The sequence below is a fragment of the Phyllobates terribilis genome, unplaced genomic scaffold (assembly GCF_046119375.1).
Source record: "Phyllobates terribilis strain yellow unplaced genomic scaffold, ASM4611937v1 Scaffold_19__1_contigs__length_20705806, whole genome shotgun sequence".
Classification (NCBI taxonomy): Eukaryota; Metazoa; Chordata; class Amphibia; order Anura; family Dendrobatidae; genus Phyllobates; species Phyllobates terribilis.
In genome coordinates this window covers 4,898,766-4,911,394 of record NW_027362779.1, presented here as the reverse complement: position 1 = coordinate 4,911,394, position 12,629 = coordinate 4,898,766, and positions in this window count along the sequence as shown.

Genomic DNA, 12,629 nt, shown 5'->3' with positions numbered 1-12,629 from the left:
CCCTTTGGGGCTGCAGAGCGCTCTGCTTTTTCCAACAGCTCCATTGAGAATGAATGGATCAGTGGTCGGGCATCCAACCAGACGCTCCATTTTGTAACAGGGATAGAAATAGATGAGAAGATGCACTTAAATGTTTGGCCGCAGCAAGAGTGCATCGAGTGCCTGTGCTTGGTTTGAACAGTCATTCTGTGCTGACAGAGTCCCTTTAAGGCCTCAAACCTATTAGATAATTGTCAGCCCTACATTGTTTCTGGGCAGACAGTTACACAAGATTATGTCCCATTTCATGAAGATTGGCCTTTTACACGCCTGTTTTAGTGAAGGATTAGCTGGAAAAACCTGCGGCGCTGTTAAGCTTCTCCCCAAGAAGCTCCGCAAGGCTTCAAAATTTTGCCGGTGCTGGTCAAGACTGGTGGACACATGGGAAAAGTCAAATTTTGGCAAAGTTGAACAATCTGCATTGTGTGTAATATTTTATGATACAATAAATGATTAGAAAAATGCAAGTTTTATTAATGAGAAAAAAACTGAACTTTGCAGAATTTGTTGGCAACATAGAAATATGTAAAAAATATAAAAGTGTAAAAATTTTTTTACAATTTTTGATGCTTACATTAAAAACTTGAGCAATTCCCCCAAAAATCATTAGAGCCATGAAATCAATACATATACAGATGAAACCAGAAGTTTCCATCCACTATATAAAGAGACACATCTGCATGTTTTTATCAATATCTGACATGAAATCAGAATAAACCTTTCCCGTTTTAGGTCAATTAGGATTACCATCATTTTTAATATTTGCCAAATGCCAGAATAATGAGAGAGAGAGAATGTTTTAAGGCATTTTTATTACTTACTGCAAAGTCTTAACATTATTCTAATCACTAATCAGTGTGTATATTTGTTCACGACACAATAGAATCCCATAATTTCTGCCTATTCACATCTTAGTATTATGTATGATCAGGTTAGAGTGTATGGCTGCTGAGCGCTAGCATTTATGGGCGCCTCCCCCTGACCTTGGCTGTTTCTGGCTCTTAGACCCTGCTGGCACGCACTGCCGTCATGTCCGTGACTGCACTGCCGGCTTGCGGGTCAAATGCCAGAAGCCGCAGAGTCACATGTGGGGCGGGCACAGAATGTCTCTCGCCGTATACCAGCCAGAACACATACCGGAAAGTCAGGTGACACACTTTTTCTCTCCAGCACGGTTCATGATTGGATTAGGCTCCCTATATAACATCTGGCGTCCCCCTCCCTGGCACGACCCCTGAGGAAGTGTTGATGAAACGCGCATCGGGGTGGAGCGACGCGTGCTTACCCTGCCTAGAAGCTGCCATTCTAACCAGGTATTTCTTTCTCATGATGTGTTGAGCTGTTTTGTCTATTTGTGGACAGTGCCACTATTACACTATAGTTATTCTATGGGACCGTACCCAGCTGCTTTTATGTACCCAGTCTCCCCTGATAGATATACTAACATTATTAACTGCTATATGCATTAGTTTCTTTGAGGCTGGGAACAATACGTTATATTTATCTACGCACTTTTGCACTTTTTTTCTGGACAGTCGACTCTATATCATCATATGCACTGCCGCTTTACATTTTATAGGTGTATCTCAAACTCATCAGTGATAGTCTAGTGACCATTATAATAGCATATGCATTTCTTTCTTTCTATTTTTGCCACATGAGCGGTTATTCAGATTGAAATCTTTTGTAGTGCATTTGTATAGTCACATTATTTCAGTAATGGGGTAATATATGGTTATTACTCTTGCTGCGCAGATATAGGGTACAGCATTTGTTTGTCCCTCACATTTGAGGCCCCTGGTATTTTAATTATTGTTATTTTATGTTCTAATAAAATTATATTGTTAATATTATTTGAAGTGTTCATGTTTTTGTTTATCCTACCAGGGTCCTGGTTATAGCAGAATCAATTTTTGATATATATAAAGTCAAAAGTTTACATACATTTCATTAGTATTTGGTACCATCACCCTTAAACTGAATGACTTGGGTCAAACTTTTGGGATATCCTTCCACAAGCTTCTCACAATAGTTGGTCGGAATTTGGACCCATTCCTCCTGGCAAAACTGGTGTAACAGATCCAGGTTTGTAGGTCGCCTTGCTCACAGCAAGAGTGCCCATAAATTTTCAATATGATTGCAATCAGAGCTTTGTGATGGCCACGCCAAAACATTGACTTTGTTATTCTTAAGCCACTTTGTTCCCATTTTGTCAGTATGCTTCGGGTCATTGTCCATTTGGAAGACCCATTTCCGCCCAAGCTTTAACTTCCTGGCTGACGTCTTGAGATGTTGCTTCAGTATTGCCACATAATCTTCTTTTCTCATGGTGTCATCTATTTTGTGAAGTGAACCAGTTCGTCCTGCAGCAAATCAACCCCAGATCATGATGCTGCCACCCCCATGTTTCACAGTTGGGATGGTGTTCTTAGGCTTCCAAGCTTCTCCCTTTTTCCTCCAAACGTAGCGATGGTCATTATGCCAAAAAAGTTCAATTTTAGTTTCATCAGACCACAGTCATGTCTCCAAAAATTAAGGTCTTTGTTCCTGTGTGCATTTGCAAACATTAATTTGGCTTTTTTATGTTTCTTTTGGAGTAATGGCTTCTTCCTGGCAGAGTGGCCTTTCAGACCATGTTGATACAGTACTCCTTTCACTGTGGTTATTGACACAATCTTACCAGCTTCCGCCATCATCTTCACAAGGTCTCTTGCTTTTGTCCTTGGGTTGATATGCACATGTTGGACCAAAGCACGTTCATCTCTGGGAAACAGAACCCGTCTCCTTCCTGAGCGATAAGATGGCAGTACATTCCCATCTTGTTTGTACTTGTGTATAATTGTTTGTACAGATGAACGAGGCACCGTCAGGTATCTTGAAATTGTATCTAAGGATGAGCCAGACAATTCTCTTCCTGATATCTTCGCTGATTTCTTTAGACTTTCCCATGATACTACAGAAATAAGCAGTGTGTTTCAGGTGTGCATTAAAATACATCTACACGTGTGTCTCTAATTAACTCAGATGTTGCCAAAAAAACTATTAGAAGCTTCCAAACACATTACATCATCATATGGGCAGTCCAGAATTGTTTAAAGGCATAGTAATCTTAGTGTGTGTAGACTTTTGACTTTGCAGTAAGTAATAAAAATGACTTAAACATTCTCTCTCTCTCTCATTATTCTGCCATTTGGCAAATCTTAAAAATTATGGTAATCCTAATTGACCTAAAACGGGAAAGGTTTATTCTGATTTCATGTCAGATATTGAGAAAAACGTGCAGATGTGTCTTTTTATATAGTGTATGTAAACTTCTGGTTTCAACTGTGTGTGTGAGTGTGTATGTATATATGTATATATTACACATACAGTTATGGCCGAAAGTGTTCACTCCCTTGAAATTGTTTCAGAAAATGAAGTATTTCTCCCAATTATTGCAGTTACACATGTTTTGCTATACACACTTTATTTTCTTTGTGTGTATTGCAACAACACAAAAAAGCAGAAAAAAAGGCAAATTGGACATAATTTCACACACAGCCCCAAAAATGGTCTGGACAAAATTGTTGGCACCCTCTGTAGCGTCGGCGTCCCTGCCTCCTGCTAGGCAGGGACGCTGTTCCCCTCACCTCTCCGCTCCGTGCCCGGCGTCCTCCTCCCACTCTGCTGGCAGCGCGCGCTGCTTCCCGGCCACTGCGCTTAGGGCGCGCGCGCGCACTCCCCCTCTCTTAAAGGGGCCGCGCGCGCCGTCCTAAGGAGTCCCCGGCCAATGGCCGGAGGACCTCACCATATATAAGGCACCTCCTCCAAAATGGAGGTGCCCGAGCATTGTTGTTGCAAAGCCTTCACTCTGCTTCAGCCCTCAGGTCCCGTTACCAGTTACCTGCCAGTCACCTGCCATATTCCTGCTTGATACCTGCCTGATATCCGCTTACCTGCTTGCAAGCCTGCGGTCCGACGGTCTGCCTTCCGACACCTGTCTGTCTATGGACCAGCCTGCCCGCTCACCTGGGAGCGCTCACCTGCTACCTGCCTGCTAGTCTACCTGGAGGCTCTGCCGTCACTTGCCGTGACCACCTGCCAGTCCAGAGACTCTTGCCCGCTCACCTGGGAGCGCTCACCTGCTACCTGCCTGCTAGCCTACCTGGAGGCTCTGCCGTCACTTGCCGTGACCACCTGCCAGTCCAGAGACTATTGCCCGCTCACCTGGGAGCGCTCACCTGCTACCTGCCTGCTAGCCTACCTGGAGGCTCTGCCGTCACTTGCCGTGACCACCTGCCAGTCCAGAGACTCTTGCCCGCTCACCTGGGAGCGCTCACCTGCTACCTGCCTGCTAGCCTACCTGGAGGCTCTGCCGTCACTTGCCGTGACCACCTGCCTGTCCAGAGACTCTTGCCCGCTCACCTGGGAGCGTCCACCTGCTACCTGTCTGCTAGTCTACCCAGAGACTGTCCCTGTGACTACCTGCCCTTCTACCCAGAGACTGTCCCTGTCACTTGCCGTGACTACCTGCCCTTCTACCCAGAGACTGTCCCTGTCACTTGCCGTGACTACCTGCCCGTCTTCCCTGGGAGCCACCCGCTTCCTTACAAGGACCGCCCCCTTGTATAGTTGCTCAGAGGTTCCGCCTCCCAGACCCGTTACAGTTTGCTCGGGCCATGGAACCCGGTGGCACCCAAGCTCCCTCGCTCTCGGACCTATGTCATGAACTGTCCCGTCAGATATCCCAACAGGAGTCCATCCTGAGTCATCTACGTAATGTCAACTCTCGCCTGGACACTCTGACTGCTCCATCAGCAACCACCACTAGTGTCATGACTCTCAGCCCGGCAGCGCCGCTGCCCATCAATACCATGGCATCCTGCCCCGGACCCCGGCTTTCTGCACCTCCACGCTTCGGAGGCGACCCCGCTCAAGCTCGGGGCTTCATAAACCAGTGCACCCTGCACTTTGAACTCCTGTCCCACCAGTTTATCTCCGACCGGGCCAAAGTAGCCTTCATCATGTCCCATCTCACGGGGGAGGCACTGGCTTGGCTAAATCCTCTATGAGAGAGAGGAGACCCCCTGGTGTCCAACCTGCCAGCCTTTCTCACGGCTTTCCGGAAAGTCTTCGACGAACCCAGACGGAAGACCTCATCCACATCATCTCTGCTATGCCTCCATCAAGGAAATCTCACCGTGGGCCAATATGCCATACGGTTCCGTACCCTTGCTTCGGAGCTGGCCTGGGATAACGACGCCCTGGTGTCTGTCTTTTGGGAGGGTCTGTCCGGCCGTATTAAAGATGAACTCGCCGGTCGGGACATACCTACCACTCTCGACGACTTAATAACTCTTGCCACCCGGATTGACATCCGGTTCCAGGAACGCGCCAAAGAGGTCACCCGTGAGAGGAGGTTTCCACGTCTAGCCTCTACCTTTCAGAAACCTGTCACTTCTCCCGCTACTCCCCAGGCGCACTCACCCGAGCCTATGCAGGTCGACCAGACCAAGATGGTCAAAACTCGTCAAGAGTTACGCCGTGCCGAGGGGAGCTGCTTCTACTGTGGCAGTGAGAAGCACCGGATCCGTTCCTGCCCGGAGAGGTCGGGAAACGCCTGTGTCTAGGATCGCTCAGAGAGGTCGTCCTAGACAAGAGTAAACCCTCTCCATCTCTGTTGCTGTCGGTCTCTATCATCTGCGGGGAGAACCGTTATTTTGAACTAGCCCAACTTGACTCTGGAGCTGCCAGAAATCTCATTTCTCAGTCTCTGGTAGAGAAATACCGCATTCCCACCAAACCTCTAGCTGTACCCTTATCTGTCGCTGCCGTGAATGGGGGCCTCTTACCACATCCCATCCAACTCATCACCGAATCCATAACCCTGCAGGTGGGAATGCTGCACTCTGAGAGCATCTTCTTTCATGTTCTACCTGGACTCTCTCACGCCCTCTTACTAGGCCTACCTTGGCTTCAGAGACATGCACCCATGCTTGATTGGCAGACCGGAGAAGTCCTTCGCTGGGGACAGGACTGCCATAAGACTTGTTTAGTTCCCATCCATCCTGTCCGTCCTTCTCCTACTCCAGCCAATCTACCTGGTCTTCCGGCTCCTTATTGGTCGTATGCGGACGTCTTTAATAAAAAGGAGGCAGAGACATTACCCCCTCATAGACCATACGACTGCCCAATCGACCTGATGCCCGGCGCTACTCCTCCCCGTGGGCGCATTTACCCTTTGTCCGCTGCTGATACCCGATCCATGTCAGAATATATTAAGGAGAATCTGGCCCGGGGATTCATCCGGAAATCTACTTTCCAGGCAGGAGCAGGTTTCTTCTTCGTCAAAAAGAAGGACGGCTCACGCTCACTCCGTCCCTGTATAGACTATAGAGGCCTTAACCAGATCACGGTGAAGAATAAATACCCCCTTCCGCTCATTCCGGAATTATTTGATCGTCTGAGGGGGTCTAGAATCTTCACCAAGCTGGACCTCTGTGGGGCGTATAACCTGGTCCGTATCCGTCAGGGGGATGAATGGAAGACGGCATTCAACACCCGGGACAGCCACTATGAATACCTGGTAATGCCCTTCGGTCTCTGTAACGCTCCCGCCGTCTTTCAAGAGTTGGTCAATGACATCTTCCGGGACCTTCTCTATTCCTGCGTAGTGGTGTACCTGGACGACATCTTGCTCTTCTCTCCGGATCTCCCCACACACCGGAGGGATGTTCGTCAGGTTCTGCTCAGGCTCAGGCAGAACCACCTCTACGCTAAATATGAGAAGTGCCTCTTTGAGCAGACCTCGCTTCCGTTTTTGGGCTACATAATTTCTCAGACCGGCCTACGAATGGATCCTGAGAAACTGTCTGCCATCGAGAAGTGGCCTCGACCAGAGGGGTTGAAGGCTATTCAGCGGTTCCTGGGCTTCGCCAACTACTACCGCCTCTTCATACCGCACTTCTCTTCCCGGACTGCCCCAATCTCTGCGCTCACCCGTAAGGGCACTAATCCCAGAGAATGGCCGCCCGAAGCTGAGGAAGCCTTTCTTTCCTTAAAACAGGCTTTCTCTTCCGCCCCGGTGCTGCATCGCCCGGACGGCAACAAACAATTCTTCCTGGAAGTTGACGCCTCCTCCTCTGGAGCCGGAGTGGTACTTACCCAAAAATCGTCTTCCGGGAGAATGGTAACTTGCGGCTTCTTCTCCAAACTCTTCTCCTCTTCCGAGCGCAACTATTCTATAGGAGACCGAGAGTTATTGGCCATCAAGCTGGCATTGGAGGAGTGGCGTTACCTGCTCGATGGGGGCTCTTCACCCGGTAATAATTTACACGGACCACAAGAACTTGACTTACCTCCAGAGTGCCCAGAGACTTAACCCGCGCCAAGCCCGGTGGTCCTTGTTTTTTGCTCGCTTTGATTTTGTTCTTCATTTTCGCCTGGCTGACAAAAACATCAAAGCTGACGCCTTGTCCCGATCCTTCCTGGTGTCTGATCTTGAGGAGGAACCTAAACACATCATCGATCCCGCCAGAGTAATGCAGGTGGCCCCCGTGAGTCTAAATCGTCTCCCTCCCGGAAAGACGTTCGTAATGGTACCTGATCGGGAGAGGATCCTACACTGGGGTCACTCGTCTAAGCTTGCTGGCCATGCCGGTCAGAAAAAGACCCTCCAGCTTATCACCCGGCACTACTGGTGGCCTACCCTGCACAAGGAATTAATAGACTTTGTTTCTGCCTGTGTGTCCTGCGCCTGCAACAAGGTTCCGAGACACCTGCCAGCCGGTCGCCTCCTTCCTCTTCCAGTACCTGCTGCCCCCTGGCAGCATATAGCTATGGACTTCATAACAGATCTCCCTGTCTCTGCCGGTTGTACGGTCATTTGGGTGGTCGCTGACCGCTTTTCCAAAATGGCTCATTTCATTCCCCTGCCAGGCCTCCCGTCTGCACCCGAGCTGGCTAAAGACTTTATCCGCCACATGTTCCGTCTCCATGGCCTGCCCCTCCACATCGTGTCGGATTGTGGGGTTCAGTTCACCTCACGCTTCTGGAGAGCCACATGTAAGCTGCTAGACATCACCCTGGACTTCTCCTCCGCATACCACCCACAGTCCAATGGTCAAGTGGAGCGGATCAATCAGATCCTGACCAGTTACCTCCGGCACTTCGTTAATGCCCACCATTCAGACTGGGTGGATCTCCTGCCATGGGCCGAATTCTCTTACAATAATCACGAGAGCGAATCTTCCTCCAAATCCCCGTTTTTTGTAGTCTTCGGTCAGCATCCTCGGATCCCTTTTCCCGTCTCCACCTCGGTGGACAATCCGGCTGCGGAATCTCTCGTTAGCAAATTTTCCTCCATTTGGGAGAGTACCCGATCCGCACTCCTTCAGTCGTCCGAGCGGATGAAAAAACACGCTGACAAAAAACGCCTGGATCCTCCACAATTCCGTCCTGGAGATAAAGTCTGGCTCTCGTCCAAGTATGTCCGGCTCAAGATTCCTTCCTACAAGTTAGGGCCTCGGTTCATCGGCCCACTAGAAGTTATCAAACAAATCAACCCAGTGGCCTATGAATTGAAACTCCCGGCCAACTTGCGGATCCCTAACTACTTCCATGTATCTCTCCTCAAACCCGTGGTACTTGACTCTTTTTCCAAGTCTACAGGTACGCCTCCTGCTCCGGTTTCCGCTGAAAACGAGTTTGAGGTAGAGAACATTCTGGCCACCAAAAGGGTAAGAGGAAAAACCTTTTTTCTGGTAGATTGGAAGGGGTTTGGTCCTGAGGAGAGAACGTGGGAGCCCCAGGAGAACATCCATGCCCCACTCATCCTTGATAAATTTCTGTCTGGCTTAAAAAAGGGGGGGCCTAAAGGGGGGGGGTACTGTAGCGTCGGCTTCCCTGCCTCCTGCTAGGCAGGGACGCTGTTCCCCTCACCTCTCCGCTCCGTGCCCGGCGTCCTCCTCCCGCTCTGCTGGCAGCGCGCACTGCTTCCCGGCCACTGTGCTTAGGGCGCGCGCGCGCTCGCTCCCCCTCTCTTGAAGGGGCCGCGCGCGCCGTCCTAAGGAGTCCCCGGCCAATGGCCGGAGGACCTCACCATATATAAGGCACCTCCTACAAAATGGAGGTGCCCGAGCATTGTTGCTGCAAAGCCTTCACTCTGCTTCAGCCCTCAGGTCCCGTTACCAGTTACCTGCCAGTCACCTGCCAGATTCCTGCTTGATACCTGCCTGATATCCGCTTACCTGCTTGCAAGCCTGCGGTCCGACGGTCTGCCTTCCGACACCTGTCAGTCTGTCTATGGACCAGCCTGCCCACTCACCTGGGAGCGCTCACCTGCTACCTGCCTGCTAGTCTACCTGGAGGCTCTGCCGTCACTTGCCGTGACCACCTGCCAGTCCAGAGACTCTTGCCCGCTCACCTGGGAGCGCTCACCTGCTACCTGCCTGCTAGCCTACCTGGAGGCTCTGCCGTCACTTGCCGTGACCACCTGCCAGTCCAGAGACTCTTGCCCGCTCACCTGGGAGCGCTCACCTGCTACCTGCCTGCTAGCCTACCTGGAGGCTCTGCCGTCACTTGCCGTGACCACCTGCCAGTCCAGAGACTCTTGCCCGCTCACCTGGGAGCGCTCACCTGCTACCTGCCTGCTAGCCTACCTGGAGGCTCTGCCGTCACTTGCCGTGACCACCTGAGAGTCCAGAGACTCTTGCCCGCTCACCTGGGAGCGCTCATCTGCTACCTGCCTGCTAGCCTACCTGGAGGCTCTGCCGTCACTTGCCGTGACCAACTGCCAGTCCAGAGACTCTTGCCCGCTCACCTGGGAGCGCTCACCTGCTACCTGCCTGCTAGCCTACCTGGAGGCTCTGCCGTCACTTGCCGTGACCACCTGCCAGTCCAGAGACTCTTGCCCGCTCACCTGGGAGCGCTCACCTGCTACCTGCCTGCTAGCCTACCTGGAGGCTCTGCCGTCACTTGCCGTGACCACCTGAGAGTCCAGAGACTCTTGCCCGCTCACCTGGGAGCGCTCATCTGCTACCTGCCTGCTAGCCTACCTGGAGGCTCTGCCGTCACTTGCCGTGACCAACTGCCAGTCCAGAGACTCTTGCCCGCTCACCTGGGAGCGTCCACCTGCTACCTGTCTGCTAGTCTACCCAGAGACTGTCCCTGTGACTACCTGCTCTTCTACCCAGAGACTGTCCCTGTCACTTGCCGTGACTACCTGCCCTTCTACCCAGAGACTGTCCCTGTCACTTGCCGTGACTACCTGCCCGTCTTCCCTGGGAGCCACCCGCTTCCTTACAAGGACCGCCCCCTTGTATAGCTGCTCAGAGGTTCCGCCTCCCAGACCCGTTACACCCTCAAATTTAATATTTGGTTGCTCACCCTTTGGAATAAAATAACTGCAATCAATCGCTTCCTATAACCATCAACAAGCTTCTTACACCTCTCAGCTGGAATTTTGACCACTCTTCTTTTGTAAACTGCTCCATGTCTCTCATAGTTGCTGCTACTTCATACCTCTCCAGCGCTATGTTTCCATCCATTTCTGCGGGCTTCTTGAAGTATGTTTGGGGTCATTCTCCGGGAAGAACCATGACCTAGGACGCAAACCCTGCTTTCTGACACTGGGCACTACATTGCGACCCAAAATCCTTTGGTAATCTTCAGATTTCATGATGCCTTGCACACAGTCAAGGCACCCAGTGCAAGAGGCAGCAAAACAACCACAAAACATCTTTGAACTTCCACCATATTTGACTGTAGGTAGTGTGTTCTTTTCTTTGTAGGCATTATTCCATTTTCAGTAAACAGTAGAATGATGTGCTTTACCAAAAAGCTCTGTCTTGGTCTCATCTGTCCAAAAGATGCGTTCCCAGAAGGATTTTGGCTTGCATACATTTTGGCACACTTTAGTGTAGCTTTTTATGTCTCTGTGTCAGCAGTGGGTTCTCTTGGGTCTCCTGCCATAGCGCTTATTTGCACTAACACTGATGCACCCTGAGCTTGCAGGACAACTTTGAATTTCTTTGGAACTTGATTGGCACTGCTTATCCATCATCCGGACTATCCTGCATTGCAACCTTTCATCAATTTTTCTCTTCCATCCACGTCCAGGGAGATTAGCTACAGTGCCATGACTTGTAAACTTCTTAATTATGTTGCGCACCGTGGACAAAGGGACATCAAGATCTCTGGAGATGGAATTGTAACTTTGAGATTGTTGATATTTTTCAACAATTTTGGTTCTCAAATACTCAGACAGTTCTCTTCTCTGTTCTCTGTTCTCTGTTCTCCATGCTTAGTGTGGCACACACAGACACAATGCAAAGATTGAGTCAACTTCTCCACTTTTTTTCTGGTTTCAGGTGTGATTTTCATATTGCCCACACCTGTTACTTGCCACAGGTTAGTTTGAATGAGCATCACATGCTTGAAACAAAGTTGTTCACCCACAATTTTGGAAAGGTGCTATCAATTTTGTCCGGCCCATTTTTGGGGTTTTGTATGAAATGATGTCCAATTTGCCTTTTTTCCTTTTGTTTGTTTTTTTCTTTTGTTCCAATGCACACAAAGAATATTAAACATGTGTATAACAAAACATGTGTAATTGCAATAATTTTCTGGGAGAAATACTTCATTTTCTGGAACAATTTCAAGATTGCCAACACTTTCGGCCGTGGCTGAATATAGGAGCTGCGTACAGGCGGCACCTGGGGCCCCTGATACCATTACTATGTGGCCCTTACACCTCATATATAGTAGCTGAGAACAGGCGGCTGCTGGGGCCCCTGATACCATTCCTATGTGGCCTTTACGCCTGATATACAGTGGTGGCCAAAAGTATTGGCACCCCTGCAATTCTGTCAGATAATACTCAGTTTCTTCCTGAAAATGATTGCAATCACAAATTCTTTGGTATTATTATCTTCATTTAATTTTCTTGCAAAGAAAAAACACAAAAGAGAATGAAGCAAAAATCAAATCATTGATAATTTCACACAAAACTCCAAAAATGGGCCAGACAAAAGTATTGGCACCCTCAGCCTAATACTTGGTTGCAGAACCTTTAGCCAAAATAACTGCGAACAACCGCTTCCGGTAACCATCAATGAGTTTCTTACAATGCTCTGCTGGAATTGTAGACCATTCTTCTTTGGCAAACTGCTCCTATTCGCTGATATTTGACGGGTGCCTTCTCCAAACTGCCATTTTGAGATCTCTCCACAGGTGTTCTATGGGATTCAGGTCTGGACTCATTGCTGGCCACCTTAGAAGTCTCCAGTGCTTTCTCTCAAACCATTTTATAGTGCTTTTGGAAGTGTGTTTTGGGTCATTGTCCTGCTGGAAGACCCATGACCTCTGAGGGAGACCCAGCTTTCTCACACTGGGCCCTACATTATGCTGCAAAATTTGTTGGTAGTCTTCAGACTTCATAATGCCATGCACACGGTCAAGCAGTCCAGTGCCAGAGGCAGCAAAGCAACCCCAAAACATCAGGGAACCTCCGCCATGTTTGACTGTAGGGACCGTGTTCTTTTCTTTGAATGCCTCTTTTTTTTCCCTGTACACTCTATGTTGATGCTTTTTCCCAAAAAGCTCTACATTTG